General features: G+C 37.0%; 1 protein-coding gene across 6 annotated transcripts in view; it reads left to right on the top strand.

Moving 5' to 3' along the window:
* Positions 1–17,459, top strand: part of LOC121480267 (C-type lectin domain family 4 member D-like) — a 53,483-nt gene that overhangs the window by 23,168 nt on the left and 12,856 nt on the right. For 3 of the 6 annotated variants that reach the window (XM_041736701.1, XM_041736699.1, XM_041736702.1), the window contains 2 exons: positions 4,734–4,835; positions 13,062–13,262. The gene's annotated coding sequence lies outside the window, so the exon portion shown is untranslated. The remainder of the gene's footprint in view (positions 1–4,733; positions 4,836–13,061; positions 13,263–17,459) is intronic. The other 3 variants (XM_041736703.1, XM_041736700.1, XM_041736704.1) reach the window with 1 other exon arrangement.

Raw genomic sequence — 17,459 nt, 5'->3', positions numbered from 1 at the left:
TATGTTGGCAAATTGAATTTAAATTAAAAAATATTGAAGATATTGTTCAATTTACTTCCAAATATTTTAAGTTCATTTTGGGATAAGTTACAAAGATCTTTTTCCTTTTAAGCTACAGTGTGGTTCTCTACTTGCTGATAAGGTAATTAAAAGTAGTATTGGGGGCACTTGGGTGGCTCAAATGGTTGAGCATATGACTGGCTCAGGTCATGATCTCCAGGTCCTGGGACCGAGCCCCACATTGAGCTCCCAGATCAATGGGGAGTCTACTTCTTCCTTTCCTTCTGCCTCTTCCTCTGCTTGTGTTCTGTCTCTCTCTCCAATGAATGAATAAAAAAATCTTTTAAAAAATAGTATTGAATAGTCTGGAAGGGAGTGAAAGTGACTTCCTATGTCAAATGGGCTATGTTTGAAGTTCCTTCTGAGATGTAAATCAAATCAGTCTTTTTTCCCCCCACAGTCTTTATTAAAACACAATTATTACCTAAGTTAAAATCTGCTTTACTTTTCATGACCAAGTGGAAAAGAGAAGGAGATTTAGGAACAGTTATTTCATTAAAGGAAGCAGATATTCAGGACCCCAAGACATAAAGGTTTGACAGTATTGAGCTTTAGTAGTAGAGGGACAATAAAGAGTAAGTGAAGAATCATGGCAGGACCTGGGAGAGAATAGGTCTTGCTTAAAGAACACATCCTTGAGCATAAAAGTTAATATTTATCTGAGACATTTAAAATGCCTAAATATTTAAAGGCTCCTCTTGGTTATTTACCTCATATATTTGTCTGTAACAACTAATAGACATTTTAGAAAATATCAAAATAATCTGTAAACTGCCTCAAACACGTGGAGATTAAGGACCATCCTGCTAAAAGATGAAAGGGTCAACCAGGAAATTAAGGAAGAATTAAAAAGATTCATGGAAACTAATGAGAATGAAGATACAACCATTCAAAATCTTTGGGATGCAGCAAAAGCAGTCCTGAGGGGGAACTACATCGCAATACAAGCATCCATTCAAAAACTGGAAAGAACTCAAATACAAAAGCTAACCTTACACCTAAAGGAGCTAGAGAAAAAACAGCAAATAGATCCTACACCTAGCAGAAGAGAGTTAATAAAGATTCGAGCAGAACTCAATGAAATCGAGACCAGAAGAACTGTGGAAGAGATCAACAAAACCAGGAGTTGGTTCTTTGAAAGAATTAATAAGATAGGTAAACCATTAGCCGGCCTTATTAAAAAGAAGAGAGAGAAGACTCAAATTAATAAAATCATGAATGAGAAAGGAGAGATCACTACCAACACCAAGGAAATACAAACGATTTTAAAAACATATTATGAACAGCTATACGCCAATAAATTAGGCAATCTAGAAGAAATGGACGCATTTCTGGAAAGCCACAAACTACCAAAACTGGAACAGGAAGAAATAGAAAACCTGAACAGGCCAATAACCAGGGAGGAAATTGAAGCAGTCATCAAAAACCTCCCAAGACACAAAAGTCCAGGGCCAGGTGGCTTCCCAGGGGAATTCTATCAAACGTTTAAAGAAGAAACCATACCTATTCTACTAAAGCTGTTTGGAAAGATAGAAAGAGATGGAGTACTTCCAAATTTGTTCTATGAGGCCAGCATCACCTTAATTCCAAAACCAGACAAAGACCCCACCAAAAAGGAGAATTACAGACCAATATCCCTCATGAACACGGATGCAAAAATTCTCAACAAGATACTAGCCAATAGGATCCAACAGTACATTAAGAAGATTATTCACCATGACCAAGAAGGATTTATCCCCGGGACACAAGGCTGGTTCAACACTCATAAAACAATCAATGTGATTCATCATATCAGCAAGAGAAAAACCAAGAACCATATGATCCTCTCATTAGATGCAGAGAAAGGATTTGACAAAATACAGCATCCATTCCTGATCAAAACTCTTCAGAGTGTAGGGATAGAAGGAACATTCCCCAGCATCTTAAAAGCCATCTACAAAAAGCCCACAGCAAATATCATTCTCAATGGGGAAACACTGGGAGACTTTCCTCTAAGATCAGGAACATGACAGGGATGTCTACTCTCACCACTGCTATTCAACATAGTACTGGAAGTCCTAGCCTCAGCAATCAGACAACAAAAAGACATTAAAGGCATTCAAATTGGCAAAGAAGAAGTCAAACTCTCCCTCTTCGCCGATGACATGATACTCTACATAGAAAACCCAAAAGCCTCCACCCCAAGATTTGCTAGAACTCATACAGCAATTTGGTAGCATGGCAGGATACAAAATCAATGCCCAGAAGTCAGTGGCATTTCTTTACACTAACAATGAGACTGAAGAAAGAGAAATTAAGGAGTCAATCCCATTTACAATTGCACCCAAAAGCATAACATACCTAGGAATAAACCTAACCAAAGAGGTAAAGGATCTATACCCTAAAAACTATGGAACACTTCTGAAAGAAATTGAGGAAGACACAAAGAGATGGAAAATATTCCGTGCTCATGGATTGGAAGAATTAATATTGTGAAAATGTCAATGTTACCCAGGGCAATTTACACATTTAATGCAATCCATATCAAAATACCATGGACTTTCTTCAGAGAGTTAGAACAAATTATTTTAAGATTTGTGTGGAATCAGAAAAGACCCTGAATAGCCAGGGGAATTTTTAAAAAGGAAACCATATCTGGGGGCATTACAATGCCAGATTTCAGGTTGTACTACAAAGCTGTGGTCAGCAAGATAGTGTGGTATTGGCACAAAAACAGACACATAGATCAATGGAACAGAATAGAGAACCCAGAAGTGGACCCTGAAATGTATGGTCAACTAATATTCGATAAATTAGGAAAGACCATCCATTTGAAGAAAGACAATCTCTTCAATAAATGGTGCTGGGAAAATTGGACATCCACATGCAGAAGAATGAAACTGGACCATTCTCTTTCACCATACACAAAGATAAACTCAAAATGGATGAAAGATCTAAATGTGAGACAAGATTCCATCAAAATCCTAGAGGAGAACACAGGCAACACCCTTTTTGAACTCGGCCACAGTAACTTCTTGCAAGATACATCCACGAAGGCAAAAGAAACAAAAGCAAAAATGAACTATTGGGACTTCATCAAGATAAGCTTTTGCACAGCAAAGGATACAGTCAACAAAACTAAAAGACAACCTACAGAATGGGAGAAGATATTTTCCAATGACGTATCAGATAAAGGGCTAGTTTCCAAGATCTATAAAGAACTTATTTTTTTTTTTAATTTATTTATGATAGTCACAGAGAGAGAGAGAGGCAGAGACACAGGCAGAGGGAGAAGCAGGCTCCATTCACCGGGAGCCCGACGTGGGACTCGATCCCGGGTCTCCAGGATCGCGCCCTGGGCCAAAGGCAGGCGCCAAACCGCTGCGCCACCCAGGGATCCCTATAAAGAACTTATTAAACTCAACACCAAAGAAACAAACAATCCAATCATGAAATGGGCAAAAGACATGAAGAGAAATCTCACAGAGGAAGACATGGACATGGCCAACATGCACATGAGAAAAATGCTCTGCATCACTTGCCATCAGGGAAATACAAATCAAAACCACAATGAGATACCACCTCACACCAGTGAGAATAGGGAAAATTAACAAGGCAGGAAACCACAAATGTTGGAGAGGATGCGGAGAAAAGGGAACCCTCTTACACTGTTGGTGGGAATGTGAACTGGTGCAGCCACTCTGGAAAACTGTGGAGGTTCCTCAAAGAGTTAAAAATAGACCTGCCCTACGACCCAGCAATTGCACTGTTGGGGATTTACCCCAAAGATACAGATGCAATGAAACGCCGGGACACCTGCACCCCGATGTTTATAGCAGCAATGTCCACAATAGCCAAACTGTGGAAGGAGCCTCGGTGTCCATCGATAGATAAATGGATAAAGAAGACGTGGTTTCTGTATACAATGGAATATTACTCAGCCATTAGAAACGACAAATACCCACCATTTGCTTCAACGTGGATGGAACTGGAGGGTATTATGCTGAGTGAAGTAAGTCAGGAGAAGGACAAACATTATATGTTCTTGTTCATTTGGGGGATATAAACAATAGTGAAAGGGAATAGAAGGGAAGGGAAAAGAAATGTGTGGGAAATATCAGAAAGGGAGACATTAAGACTCCTAACTCTGGGAAACGAACCAGGGGTGGTGGAAGGGAAGGAGGGCAGGGGTTGGGGGTGAATGGGTGACGGGCACTGAGGGGGGCACTTGACGGGATGAGCACTGGGTGTTATTCTGTATGTTGGTAAATTGAACACCAATAAAAAATTAATTTATTATAAAAAAACTCAAAATAATCTGTAAACTGGATTCAGGAGTATTAAGATTAAAGAGAAACAGCCAGTGAGTTAACAAATAGCTATTGGTTACTTTGTGACTATCACTGTTTAGGTGTTTGAAGTTGATTGATGTGGAAAACATAAAAATCTCTGCCCTGGAATATGGAACTTAAATTTCAGTGGGGAAAGAACCAAAAATAAGTGTGTGGGCATATAAACAAACAAGATAGATAAATACAAACAGGTAGTATTTCAGTATGGTCTTTATAGAGCTTGCCTAGAGACAGGATGGTAGTGGTTGGAAGCAAGTCAGCTTGGCACAGATATATAAAGCATGAGGCTGTACGGTAACAAAAAGAAAATGATGAATACTAATCCTTCTTCTTCCTTCACAGTGACTTATCATTTTACATATGGCAAAACTGGCAAGAGGCTGTTTGAACTACAAACATATCATTCACATTTAACCTGCTTCAGTGAAGGGACAAGCATAGCAGGTAAGGTGTTGCGATGTCTAACTAGACTTTCCCTTTTCTCAGAGAGAGGTCAGGGTTGATCTCAACATTGGTTTATTCTCTCTCTCTCTCTCTCTCTTTTTTTTTTTAAATAAAGCCTCTGCTTTAAGATATCTCCACACTTACATGTTCATATCAGGCTCTGCATTCACCCTCAAAACAATTTTTCCTCCACACTTCTTAATCTCAATAATGCTACCAACATACACTATGTAATTTGCTCAAGCCAACACTAGAAGTTATTCATAATAGTTCCTAATTTCTTTTTGCTTTAAGATTTTATTTATTTATTTGAGACAGAGAGAGAGAGAGAGGGCATGACTGGTGGAGAGGGGCAGAGGGAGAAGGAGAAGCAGGCTCCCCACCCTGAGCAGGGAGCCCAACATGGGTAGAGTTGGTCCCAGGACCCTGGGATCATGACCTGAGCGGAAGGCAGATGCTTAGCCAACTGAGCCACCCAGGCACACTTCATAACAATTCTTTTTTTTTTTTAAGATTTTATTTATTTATTCATAAGAGACACAGAGAGAGGCAGAGACATACATAATCAGAGGGAAAAACAGGCTCCCCGTGGGGAGCCTGATGTGGGACTCGATCCCAGGACCCCTGGATCACGACCTGAGCCAAAGGCAGACACTCAACCACTGAGCCACCCAGGTGCCCCTCATAACAGTTCTTGCTTCACATTATCCTCACCCTTATTAAATGGATAAAATCTTCTTTTTGATATATAAGGTTCTCAATAATAGCCTTCTCCATTCCAAGTATTAGCTTTATTACTGGTCAGTTTGGATCTTGGGACATGGCTCAGGATGAAACTGCCCTCACTCTAAAATATAGTCCTGGTAACTTCATTTGTGAAGAATTAGGACATTTCAGAATCATTGTCTGCCTCACCCTATGTCTACTGAAAAAAGTCAAAGAGAGGCAAAGTGCATGTTGGTAGTAGTCTTTATGGCCTTACTCCTGCCAAGAAAAAAAATCCAAATAGATTTCAGACTCTTGCTACTTTAAGAACTAAATAATCTGATCCTCTGCTCTATGGAGAAACCTATGAGAGGTTAAAAGAAGACAGAAGTTTTATTTCTGTGAGATGTGGCAATTTTCTCTTTTTTGCTATTTGGCAAGAATATTGTGTATGAGGTGAGGGATAATTTTCTTTACTCTCCCTGATGTCTGGTTCTCTTGTCACATTGGGGTTCTTTTGTCAAATGATTATGGAGCTGGCCCTTCTGAAGAGCCAGAATGAAATTCTATCAGGATAGTCTTCCTCCTATCCTCTGGAGAAATACTTGCAACTAGAGTTTTAAAGAATGCCTTCTTGCAAGCAGCAGGTGGAGCTTTAGCTTTTGCTTTTGGAATGCTCTGAAATGAATGAGATGGGTATTGATTAAATTTTCCCTCTCCCTCTGCTGCTCCCCCTGCTTGTGCTCTCTCACTCTTGCTCTCTCTCTCTCTCTCTAATAAATAAATAAAATCTTTTTTAAAAAAGAAAGGCTTTAAGTTCTAAAATATTATAAATATTGACATTTAAAGAACTCTTACATCTCTTTTTAAAACCTATCTACTAGTGATTAATTACTATTACAGAAGTGTTACCCCTACTACCATCATTCATAAAAAAATGAACATGTATTCCTTAACCGTTGTATGTTTTATTCTTTTCCCCTTCAACTAATATTTATATCATACTTCCCAAATTTTCTAAAATATGTAATATAAGTATATATTTGATACTTTTATTTCCTAAGGAACATTGGACTTTACATGTTATAAAATTTCTTCTGGATTGACTTATCATCAAAATTATCATGAGGATAGAATATTCAAAATATATCTTTATTATAAATTTTGATAAATCATTACCAACAAAGTAAAACTGTTAGAAACTCATCTCTCTTTCTTTTTTCTTTCAAAAGATTTTATTTTTTTTAATTTTTTAATTTTTTTAATTTAATTTATTTTTTTTTAAGATTTATTTACTTATTCATGAGAGACAGAGAGAGAGAGAGAGAGAGAGAGAAGCAGGCTCAATGCAGGGAGCCCGATGTGGGACTCGATCCCAGGACTCCGGGATCACGCCTTAAGCCAAAGGCAGACACTCAACCACTGAGCCACCCAGGCATCCCAAATACTTTTTTTAAAAAAGATTTTATTTATTTATTTGACAGAAAGAGTACAGCAGGGAGAGGGGCAGGCTGAGGGAGGGAGAGAAGCAGGCTCCCCACTGAGCAAGGAACATGACACTGGGCTCCATCCTGGGACCCTGAGATCACACCCTGAGCTGAAGGCAGACCCTTAACTGTTGAGCCATCTAGGCGTCCCATCCCCAAATACTTTTTTAAAAATAAATTAAAAATATTATTCCATTGTCTTCTTGCATCCAATGTTACTATTGAGAAACATGAGGTAAATCAGACTTTTCTTCCTTTGTAGGAGATTTGTTCTTTTTCTCTGGGATTTTTAAAAATACTCCTTCTAACTTTGGTATTCTTAAATTATGGTAATTTGTCTTAATATGTCATTCTATCTTTAGCTTTTATTATACTATCAACCCTTTCAAAAGCCATAATTCTATTCAAAATGAATAATTTTGTGACTTATTTTCTTTTCATAAGTAAGAATTTCATTACCCAGCAGCTACATAACTCTATCACATTTTTTCTCTTTTTGTGATGCTAGTAGTCACTAGTGGCCACTGGTGGCTTTTGATGACTAGATCCATTAATTCACTGGGTTACAAAATGCTGATATTGTAATTGTATAATTTCTTTGTCCTTTATCAGTTGGAATGCTTTTAGTAAGAGATTTTTCCCTTTCAACTATTGTACCTGTAACATTTCATCTAAGAAACATAGGATGTATACTTGATTCTTTCAATTTACTTACTATCAACATTCATGAATTTGTTCTCTGTAACTCTTATAAGATAGTTTAATTAGTTCATATGTTAACATTTTAAACTCATGGATTTAAAGATATTTGATGGGTGTCAATCCATTGGAATTCTTCATATTAAAGCTCAAATAATAACTTTTGACCAGAGAAAGACTCATTAGGTTGACTTCTGAATATTTTTAACATGATTGGAGAACTGTTTGGTAACTTCCTTGCTATTTGAAATGGTTCCAGGTTCATCTCTACATTCCTTCCCCCAGACATGCAATCATCCGTTCTTATGAGAAACTCGGCTTTCTCTTAGTGGAAAATAGCATTTCAAGACCACAGTCAGAGTGTTAACGATGGTCATTGATAAGCTGGAAGAAGTTTTTTAAAATAAATATTTTATGTTAATGATGGTCATTGATCAGCTGGAAGAAGTTTTTTAAAATAAATATTTTATGGATAAATATTTTATGGAAGTTTTTTAAAATAAATATTTTATGGATACAAATATTTTATGGTTTTTTCTTTTGCTTTTAAAATGGCAAACTTGGGATCCCTGGGTGGCGGAGCGGTTTGGCGCCTGCCTTTGGCCCAGGGCGTGATCCTGGAGACCCGGGATCGAATCCCACATCGGGCTCCCGGTGCATGGAGCCTGCTTCTCCCTCTGCCTATGTCTCTGCCTCTCTCTCTGTCTCTCTGTGACTATCATAAATAAATAAAAATTTAAAAAAAAAAAATGGCAAACTTTTTTTTTTTTAATATATCATTGCTAATAAATAATATGTGCTTACTAGGTACAGACACAAGTCAAATCCCAAACACATACCAAGGTATCAACTGGATACAAAAAACACATCCTTCCCCTGTGGTGAGAGAGACCCTCACACCAGCACGAAACCTCAATAATATTGTTATTTTCTGTTATTATCTCTAGGCAGTTTTATCCATTACCTGTCAACTTCTAAATATAATTCTAGGAGAGAGAAAAGTAATTTGAGGAAAAAACCGGAATTTATTTAGGGAGTGATAAAAATAGAAAACTACTTACAGCGAGGATCAATACTGTAGTGGACTTTCTTAAAAACAATCTTTCCTTACAGCTATGAGGTTATATTGTTCTGCCTAATAAAATATACAGCTTAAAAAAAAAAATCCTCCCTGGAAATTGCATCCTTAGTACCTGAAGAGGGTCAAGGAAGAAAACCCTGTCCTGCTCAGAGGGTGGTCGGAGCAGAACGCTGTGCTGAAAGGTGGCTGCCTGTGCACGTCGCAGAAGGAAAGAGGCAAAGGTCCATGCCACAGCATCGCTGCAGATGGACTTCACTCTTGCTCTCTAGAGAAGCTTCTCTAGCGTGGCTTTCTCCGCTCTCTTACACTTCTGTGCAACAATCAGTTCCCAACATTTGAGATACAGCCACATGAGTCTCCTTCTGGCATGCATCGGTATTCCAGGCACTGCCACAATGTGGATCGTGCTGAAGTATGTTGGGGGCAGCTGGGACCGTGCATGCTCCGACAGTAGGCTCTTTTTAAATTTTTTTTTTAAGATTTTGTTTATTCATGAGACACACACACACAGAGGCAGAGACACTGGCAGAGGGAGAAGTAGACTGTGTGGGGAGCCTGATGCAGGACTGGATCCCAGGACCCAGGAATCAGGCCAAAGTCAGTGGCTCAACAACTGAGCCACCCAGGTGCCCAAAATACTTTATTGTTTGAGAAATCCCTGAGGTATTTCCTGCTTTGGAAACTGTGGATATAGTTCATCTTCTTCATTAACATGAAAAGCCTGTGGTTTTTGAACTGTCATAACTGAAGACTGTAAAAAAAGCCAAATTTGTTTTACTCCCTTGTTTATAATGGCTATCTTCATCAAAACAGAGTATTAAGATGCCTTCATTTACATTTTGTAAATCATGACGAATGCTAAGATAATGTATGGGTCCTATGTCTTAATTCTGATTTATTTAGAGGAGATTGAGCCTTTCACCCAGGTCAAATGGATTCTACTTGCTTAGATTCTATAAGTTATTTTAACTCGAGCTACATTTTAATTTGCTTCCTAATTGGACTCTACTTTCTCATACAGCTTTCCCCCCCTAGTATTGTTAATTGCCTTTTATTAGATATCCTGTTTCTCTTATGCTCTTATTTTTCAACCCTTCCAATTAGTGTGCCTCTTACATGGCATTCAGCTTTAATCTGGTGTTTCCAGAGCCCTCCTCCTACTGCTCCATAGTGGACCCATTGCTATTCACAGTGGCCATTCAAGGACTTCCCTTCCTGGCTCTCCTGGTTAGACCTACTGTTTCTTGTACATTGTGCCTTTTTCTTTGTTGTTGTGGTCATAACTCTTTGTCTACAAACTTAAATGTATGAATAATTTCACAGTTTTAAGTACAAATAAATCTGATTCTGAGATTCTGGTATGCCAGCCTGGTAGGAAACTCAGTCTCAGTCATCTTGGAGCTCCTTTTCCCTCACTGCTATTGCAGAAGGATCCAGGAAGCTTATGTGTTGTCCAGTAAAAGAGAGAGGGACTCTTAATTGGCAGTGCAATGGGGTCACCACAGCTTGTCCCATTGTTTGAATCTGTCTGGGATCTGGGTAGTGGATGGCATCAGATTTTCTGTGACAACAGTTCAGTTTCTCTCAGTGAACTAAACAGTTTTTTCTCTCAGTGAACTAAACAGTTTTTCTTCTCTGAGGTCTATCCACTTTGGGTATCTCTGTCAAGATGCAGAGTACAAGTCCTTAGGGTTACTGGAATGTGACAACTTGTGTTCACATCTAAGTCTTTGGAAATCTCCTCTTCTATCTCTTTATTTGCCTTTTAGATGAATCACTCTAAGTATCACCATCTTCTGAAAAACAAAGGGGAAAAAGAGATATCATCAGGATTTTTTTCTTTTTGTCCCTGTGCCAAATACCTTCCCTGAGGTGAGAAAACGTAGGCCCAGTGACCTATGAAGGTGTAATTACATTATTCCTAATACCCAGTTATAATGGTAAGAAGTCAAAGATCAACTTTATGTATTTCTTTTGAGTAAATCTGCATTTTTTTTCTCTCTGGAAGAGTTTAGGGTCCTTTCTCGATGCTCAATCTTTTAAAAATACTTTGAGTCTGTGAGCATTAGTTTGTCATTTTTATGTATTCACTTCTTGTATTATTTTAGGACAAAGAATGAGAGAAATATCTTGAAAAATACTGAGTCTCTGTCACATTTGAATGAGATCCTGTTTCATCTAATTAGTGGGTTATTTACTAACTATGCAATCTCATATTGTCTTTAAATCTCCCAGCACTTGTGGGATGTGGTGGGACAGACAAGTCCTATTCAAACTTCTACATCATCCCTTCCTCCAGGGTGCCTTCTTTCCTTCCTCTACATCCCTATTTCAGCCCCATTCTGAGTTATGTGCTCCTATTTTTTTTTTTTATGATAGTCACACACACACACACACACACAGAGAGAGAGAGGCAGAGACATAGGCAGAGGGAGAAGCAGGCTCCAAGAACCGGGAGCCCGACGTGGGATTTGATCCCGGGTCTCCAGGATCCGGCCCTGGGCCAAAGGCATGCGCCAAACCTCTGCACCACCCAGGGATTCCATGTGCTCCCATTTTTCTTCATTATTACCCGGTAATTCTTTCTGGGCAGTATTCATTAAATATATAAGCATTTGTTGAAAATCTGTTTTACCATAATACAGTGTCAGCATTAGGAGGATGGACAATTTGGACCTATTTTGCCCATGGCCTTTTCCCCAATGCCTAGAAAAGTCCCTGGTACATAATAGGTACACTGTGGAACTGGTGAAAGACAATGTTCCCTGTTGTATTCCCACAAACTACAAAGAGCTTAGCACATAGTAGATACTTTCCAAATATTTGCAACTAATCAACTGATTCGTTTTTATTTCCATTACCTTCCTGGCCCTGGTTTCTTCATTAGGAATTTCCCTGTTATGTATTTCCTATTTCTCTTTTTCAGGTTTCATCATCAGACTGAGTCCAGACACTTTGAGTGCAAACAACTATTTCTTTGCTAAGTTTTGACACAAGATTTGGAGTTGAAATGTTTCTTTCACTTTAGAGTAATAATTCATCTGTGAGATAATGTGGGACAGTCTGACTAAAGCCATTATAGTGAAAATGGCAAAAACTGAAACCCATAGTATGGAAGAGATTGTACAACCCAAAAGAATGTGCAGCTCAGAATTTTCTCAACTAACAGGCTTTGCAATAATGCACGGTGACATTCTGAATAACAGATTATCCTGGATCCCTCACTCTAACAAACTTCTCTGGCTTGCATTCCATAGACTCATCTCCATTTCTGGGCCTGGTTGCCACACATTGGTTTGCTTATTTGGAAGGGTTGTCTGACCAACATCCTAATGAACTTAGTCGCTTGATTTGATTTTCATATCATTAAAAAAAAAAAAAGATTTTATTTATTTATTTATTTATTTGAGTGTGAGCAGTGGAAGAGAAAGAAGGAGAGGGAGAGAGAAAATCCCAAACAAACTTCCTGCTTAGTGCAGAGCCTGATGTGAGACAATCTCACAATCCTTAGATCATGACCTGAGCCAAAACCAAGAGCTGGACATTCAACTGACTGAGCCACCTAGGTGCCCCTTCATATCAATTTTTAAAAGGATGTTTGTCCTTTTCTTGTTCTTGTTTTTACTTCCAAGAAATAATATCTTTTATCATGTAGATATTTATTGCTGTGAACTTCCCTATTAAAACTGCTTTTGCACATCCCAAGAGTTTTTTTTGTTATATTTCCATTTTCACTTGTTTCAAGACATTTTAATTTTTAGTTTGAGTTCTTTTTTTAATTTCCTCTTGATCCATTGGTTAAAGCATTATTTTATGGTATGTGAAGTATGCCACAATCAAATAATAACAATTTCTTTAAAAGAAAAGAACTACATTCCCCAATCAAAATACATAGAGTAGCTCAAAGAATAATACGTATGTATAACATGTTGTTTAACCTTATATATTTGTGAATTTCAGGTTTTTTCTTGCAATTTATTTCTAGATTTATGCCATTGTAGCCAGAAAAGATGCTTAATATGATTTCAGTCTTATTAAGACTTGTTTTGTAGCCAGCCTAACGTGATTTCTCCTAGAGAATGTTCCCTGTACACTTGGGAAAAATGTATATTATGCTGCTCTTGGATGGAATGTTCTGTACATGTGTGTTAGGTCCATGTGTCATTTAAGTTCAATGTTTCCTTATTGATTTTCTGCCTGGGTAATCAATCCATTGTTTTTTTTTTAATTTTTTTTAAAATTTATTTATGATAGTCACAGAGAGAGAGAGAGGCAGACAGGCTCCATGCACCGGGAGCCCGACGTGGGATTCGATCCCGGATCTCCAGGATCGCGCCCTGGGCCAAAGGCAGGCGCCAAACCGCTGCGCCACCCAGGGATCCCTCAATCCATTGTTGAAAGTGGGGCACTGAGGTCTCCAAGTATTACTGTACTGCTGCCTATTTCTCCCTTCAGGTCTGTTAATATTTGCTTTATATATTTAGGTGAGCCTGTGTTGGTTGCATATATATTTACAAATGTTATATCATCTTGTTGAATTGACTCCTTTATTCATTTTATTTTGACTTTTGCTATTTCTTATTATAGTCTTTGTCTTAGAAACTATTTTGTCTAAGAATAGCTACAACCTACTCTCTTTTCATTTCCATTTGCATGGAGTATCTCTTTTCATCTCTTTACTTTCAGACTGGGGGTGTCCTTAGAGCTGGAGTCTCTTAGAGGCCGCATGTAATTTTGTTTTATCCATTTAGCCACTCCTATGTCTTTTGGTTGGATAATTTAGTCTATTCCATTTAAAGTTGTTATTGTTATTATTATTATTATAAGACAGCTTTATTGTGGTATACTTTATATACCATAAGATGTTTTAAGTTTATAATTCAGTGGTTTTTAGAAAATTTGTAGAGTTGTAAAACCATTTCCACAATACAGATATAGAACTTTTTCATCACTCCATAAGGTTTTTTTTTAAAGATTTTATTTATTTATTCATGAGAGACACACACAGAGAGAGAGGCAGAGACACAGGCAGAGGGAGAAGCAGGCTTCATGCAGGGAGCCCGATGTGGGACTCAATCCCGGGTCTCCAGGCTCACGCCCTGGGCTGAAGGCAGCGCTAAACTGCTGAGCCACCCAGGCTGCCCACCAAAAAGATTTCTTGTGCCTATTTACAGTTACTCCTCATTCCCACTCCTGGTCCCTGGCAACCACTAATTTCCTCACTATATAATCTATGGATTTACCTTTTGTAGATATTTCATTTTTAAAAATTAACAATATGTATTTTTTGTGTCTGACTTTTTTTTTTTTTTTTTTTTTTTTTTTTTTTTTTTTTGTGTCTGACTTTTTATCTTAGCATGGTGTTTCTGAGGTTGTTTATATGTCAATATTTTATACTTTTTTATTGCTAAGTAATATTTCATTTATAAATACAGCACATTTTATTTATTTGTTCATGAGTTGGTAGACATTCAGATGTAGAGTAAATCTTTTTTCTTTAGAGCTTTATTGAGATATAATTTACATTCCATATAACTCAGTCATTTAAAGTATATAGATCAGTGGCTTTTTTGCATATTCACAGATTTATGCAACTTTCATCACAATCAATGTTAGAACATATCATTACCCAAGAAGACACTTCACACTGCTTAGTCATTACTCCAAAATCTATACCACCGTGCCCTGCCCTAGGCAATCACTAATCTACTTTTTGTATTTATGAATTTTCCCAATCCGGACACTTCATATAAATGGAATCACACAATATGTGGTCTTTTGTGGTTGGCTTTCACTTAGCATAATGTTGTTAAGATTCATCCATATTGTAGCATGTAGCAGTATTTTATTCCTTTTTATTGCCAAATATATTCTGTTGTAAGGATGCAAAATTTTCCCTTCAGTGTTATTGAGATATAGTTGACATAGAACATTGTGTAATTTTAAGGTATACAATTTGATGCATTTACAAATAGCAAGATGATTACCACTGTAGTATTAGCTACCACCTGCATCCTGTCACATATTTGCCATTTCTTTTGTGTGGCAAATGTTTAAAATCTATTTTTTAAGTAACATTCAAGTATATATAATATTTTTAGCTATACTTAACATGTTGTACATTAGACTGTTAATCTCATAACTGGAAGTTTGTACCTTTGACCAGTATCTCCCCATTTCCCCCACTCACCAACCCTTGGTGACTACCATTCTACTCTCTGTTCCTCAGTTTGTCAGTTTTTGATTCCATACATAAGTAATATCATATAGTACTTATCTTTTTCTACCTGACTTAACTCACTTAGCATAATGTCCTCAATGTCCATCCAAATGGTTGCAAATGGCAGGATTTCCTTCCTTCTCATGTTTGAATAATATTCCATTGCATATTTATACCGTATCTTCCTTATCCATTCATCTGTTGATGGACACTTAGGTTGTTTCCATATCTTGGGTGTTCTGAGTAATGCTATAGATATCCCTACAATATTCTAATTTCAGTTTCTTTAGATATGAAAACATAAGTGGTATTACTGGATCATTGGTAGGTTTATTTATAATTTTTTGAGGAACTTCCACACTTTTCCATAGTAGCTGTACCAATTTACATTCTTACCAGCAGTGCTCTAGGGTTCCCTTTTCTCCGGATCCTTGTCAACAGTCGTTATCTCTTGTCTTCTTTATATAACCTTAATTTTAACAGGTGTGAGGTGGTATGTCATTGTGCTTTTTTTTTTCCACTGTGCTTTTGATTTGCATTTCCCTGATGATTAGTGATGTCGAGCACCTTTTCATGTGCCTTCCGGCAATCGGTATGTCTTCTTTGGAGATGATTCAGTTCCTCTGCCTGTTTTTAAATTGGACTGTTAGGGGTTTTTGCTATTGAATTGTATTAGTTCTATCTATCTATGTATCTATCTATCTATCTATCTATCTATCTATCTATTTTATTTTATTTATTCATTAGAGACACAGAGAGAGAGAAAGAGAGAGGCAGGCTCCATGCAGGGAGCCTGATGCGGACTCCATCCTGAGACTTCAGGATCATGCCCTTGGCCGAAGGCAGGTGCAAAACTGCTGAGCCACCCAGGCGTCCCAAGTTCTTTATATTTTTTAGATGTTAATGCTGTATTAGATATGTGTTTTGTAAATGTTTTCCTCCATTTTGTAAGTTACCTTTTCATTTTATTAATAAATGTTTTTGAATATCTGAAAAAAAGGCTTTTTAAAAAAGCAGAAAGCTTTTAAATTGGAGGTCATCCTACTTATTCATCCTTTGCTTTTGCTGCTTGTGTTTTTTGCTCTCATATCCAGGAAATCATTGCTGACACCAATGTCAACGAATTTTATCCCTATGTTTTTTTTTCTGGGAGTCTTATAGTTTCAGATATTCTTAAAGTCTTTACTCCATTTTCAGTTCATTTTTATAAGTGGTGTAAGATAAGTGTAAGAACCACATTCTTATACTTGTGGCTATCCACTTTTCCTAACACTATTTTGAAGGGATGGTTCTATCTCCATTGACTATTCTTGGCTTCCTTGTCAAATATTTGTTGACCATAGGTGCAGGAGTTTCTGGGCTTCCAGTCTGACTCCATCGATCTATGTGTCTATTTTAATGCCAGTGCCACAGTTTTCATTACTTAGCTTTGTAGTATAATTTGAAATCAGGAAGTGTTATTTTCCAGTTTTGTTCTTTTTTTCTCAAGGTTGCTTTGGCTATTTAGAGTCTTTTGTTGTGCCATACAAATTTTAGTATAATTTTTTTATTTTTGTGAAAAATGTCATTGGGATTTTGATAAGGATTGCATTGAATCTATAGATGATTTATATGTATAAAATGTGTGTAGACATTTTAACAATATTAATTCTCCTGATCCATGAAAATAGGGTATCTTTCCATTTGTTTGTGTCTTCCTTAATTTTTTTCATCCAAGTCTTGTAGTTTTCTGTGCAGTTATTTTACTTCCTTGGTTAGATTTATTCCTAATTATTTTAGTGTTTTTGATGCTATTGTGAATGGAATTGTTTTCTTTATTTCTTTTTCAGATGTTTTGTTGGTGGTCTATAGAAACACAATTATTTTCTGTAAGATAATTGTGTATCTTACAACTTTATCGAATATGTTAATTAATTCTAGAAGTTTTTCGTTGGGATTCTTAGGATTGTTTTATATATGGGATCAAATATAAATGAAAGCAATTTTACTTGTTCCTTTTCTTTGGATACCTTTGATTTGTTTTCCCTGATTGCTCTGGCTAAGATTTCTAATGTTGTGTTGAATAAGAGTGGGAAGAGTGGGTACCTTTGTCTTATTTCTGAACTTAGAGAAAAAACTTTCACCTGTTCACCATTGATTATGATGTTAGCTGTGGTTTTGTCATATATGACCTTTATTGTGTTGAAGTATATTCCTTCTATACTTAATTTTTGAGCATTTTTATCATAAAAGAATGTTGTAGTTTGTCAAATGCTTTTTCTGCGTCTATTGAGATGATCATATGATTTTTATCTTTTATCCTATTAATATGGTGCATTACATTTATTGATTTACATTTGTTGAACCATCCTTATATCCCAGGTATTATTCCTATTTAATAATGATGATTTTTTTTAATGTGCGGTTGAATTTGGTTTGCTATATTTTGTTGA

Source organism: Vulpes lagopus, chromosome 21 (genome assembly GCF_018345385.1).
Source record: "Vulpes lagopus strain Blue_001 chromosome 21, ASM1834538v1, whole genome shotgun sequence".
In the NCBI taxonomy this organism is placed as follows: Eukaryota; Metazoa; Chordata; class Mammalia; order Carnivora; family Canidae; genus Vulpes; species Vulpes lagopus.
This window is presented reverse-complemented; position numbering and strand designations above follow the sequence as displayed.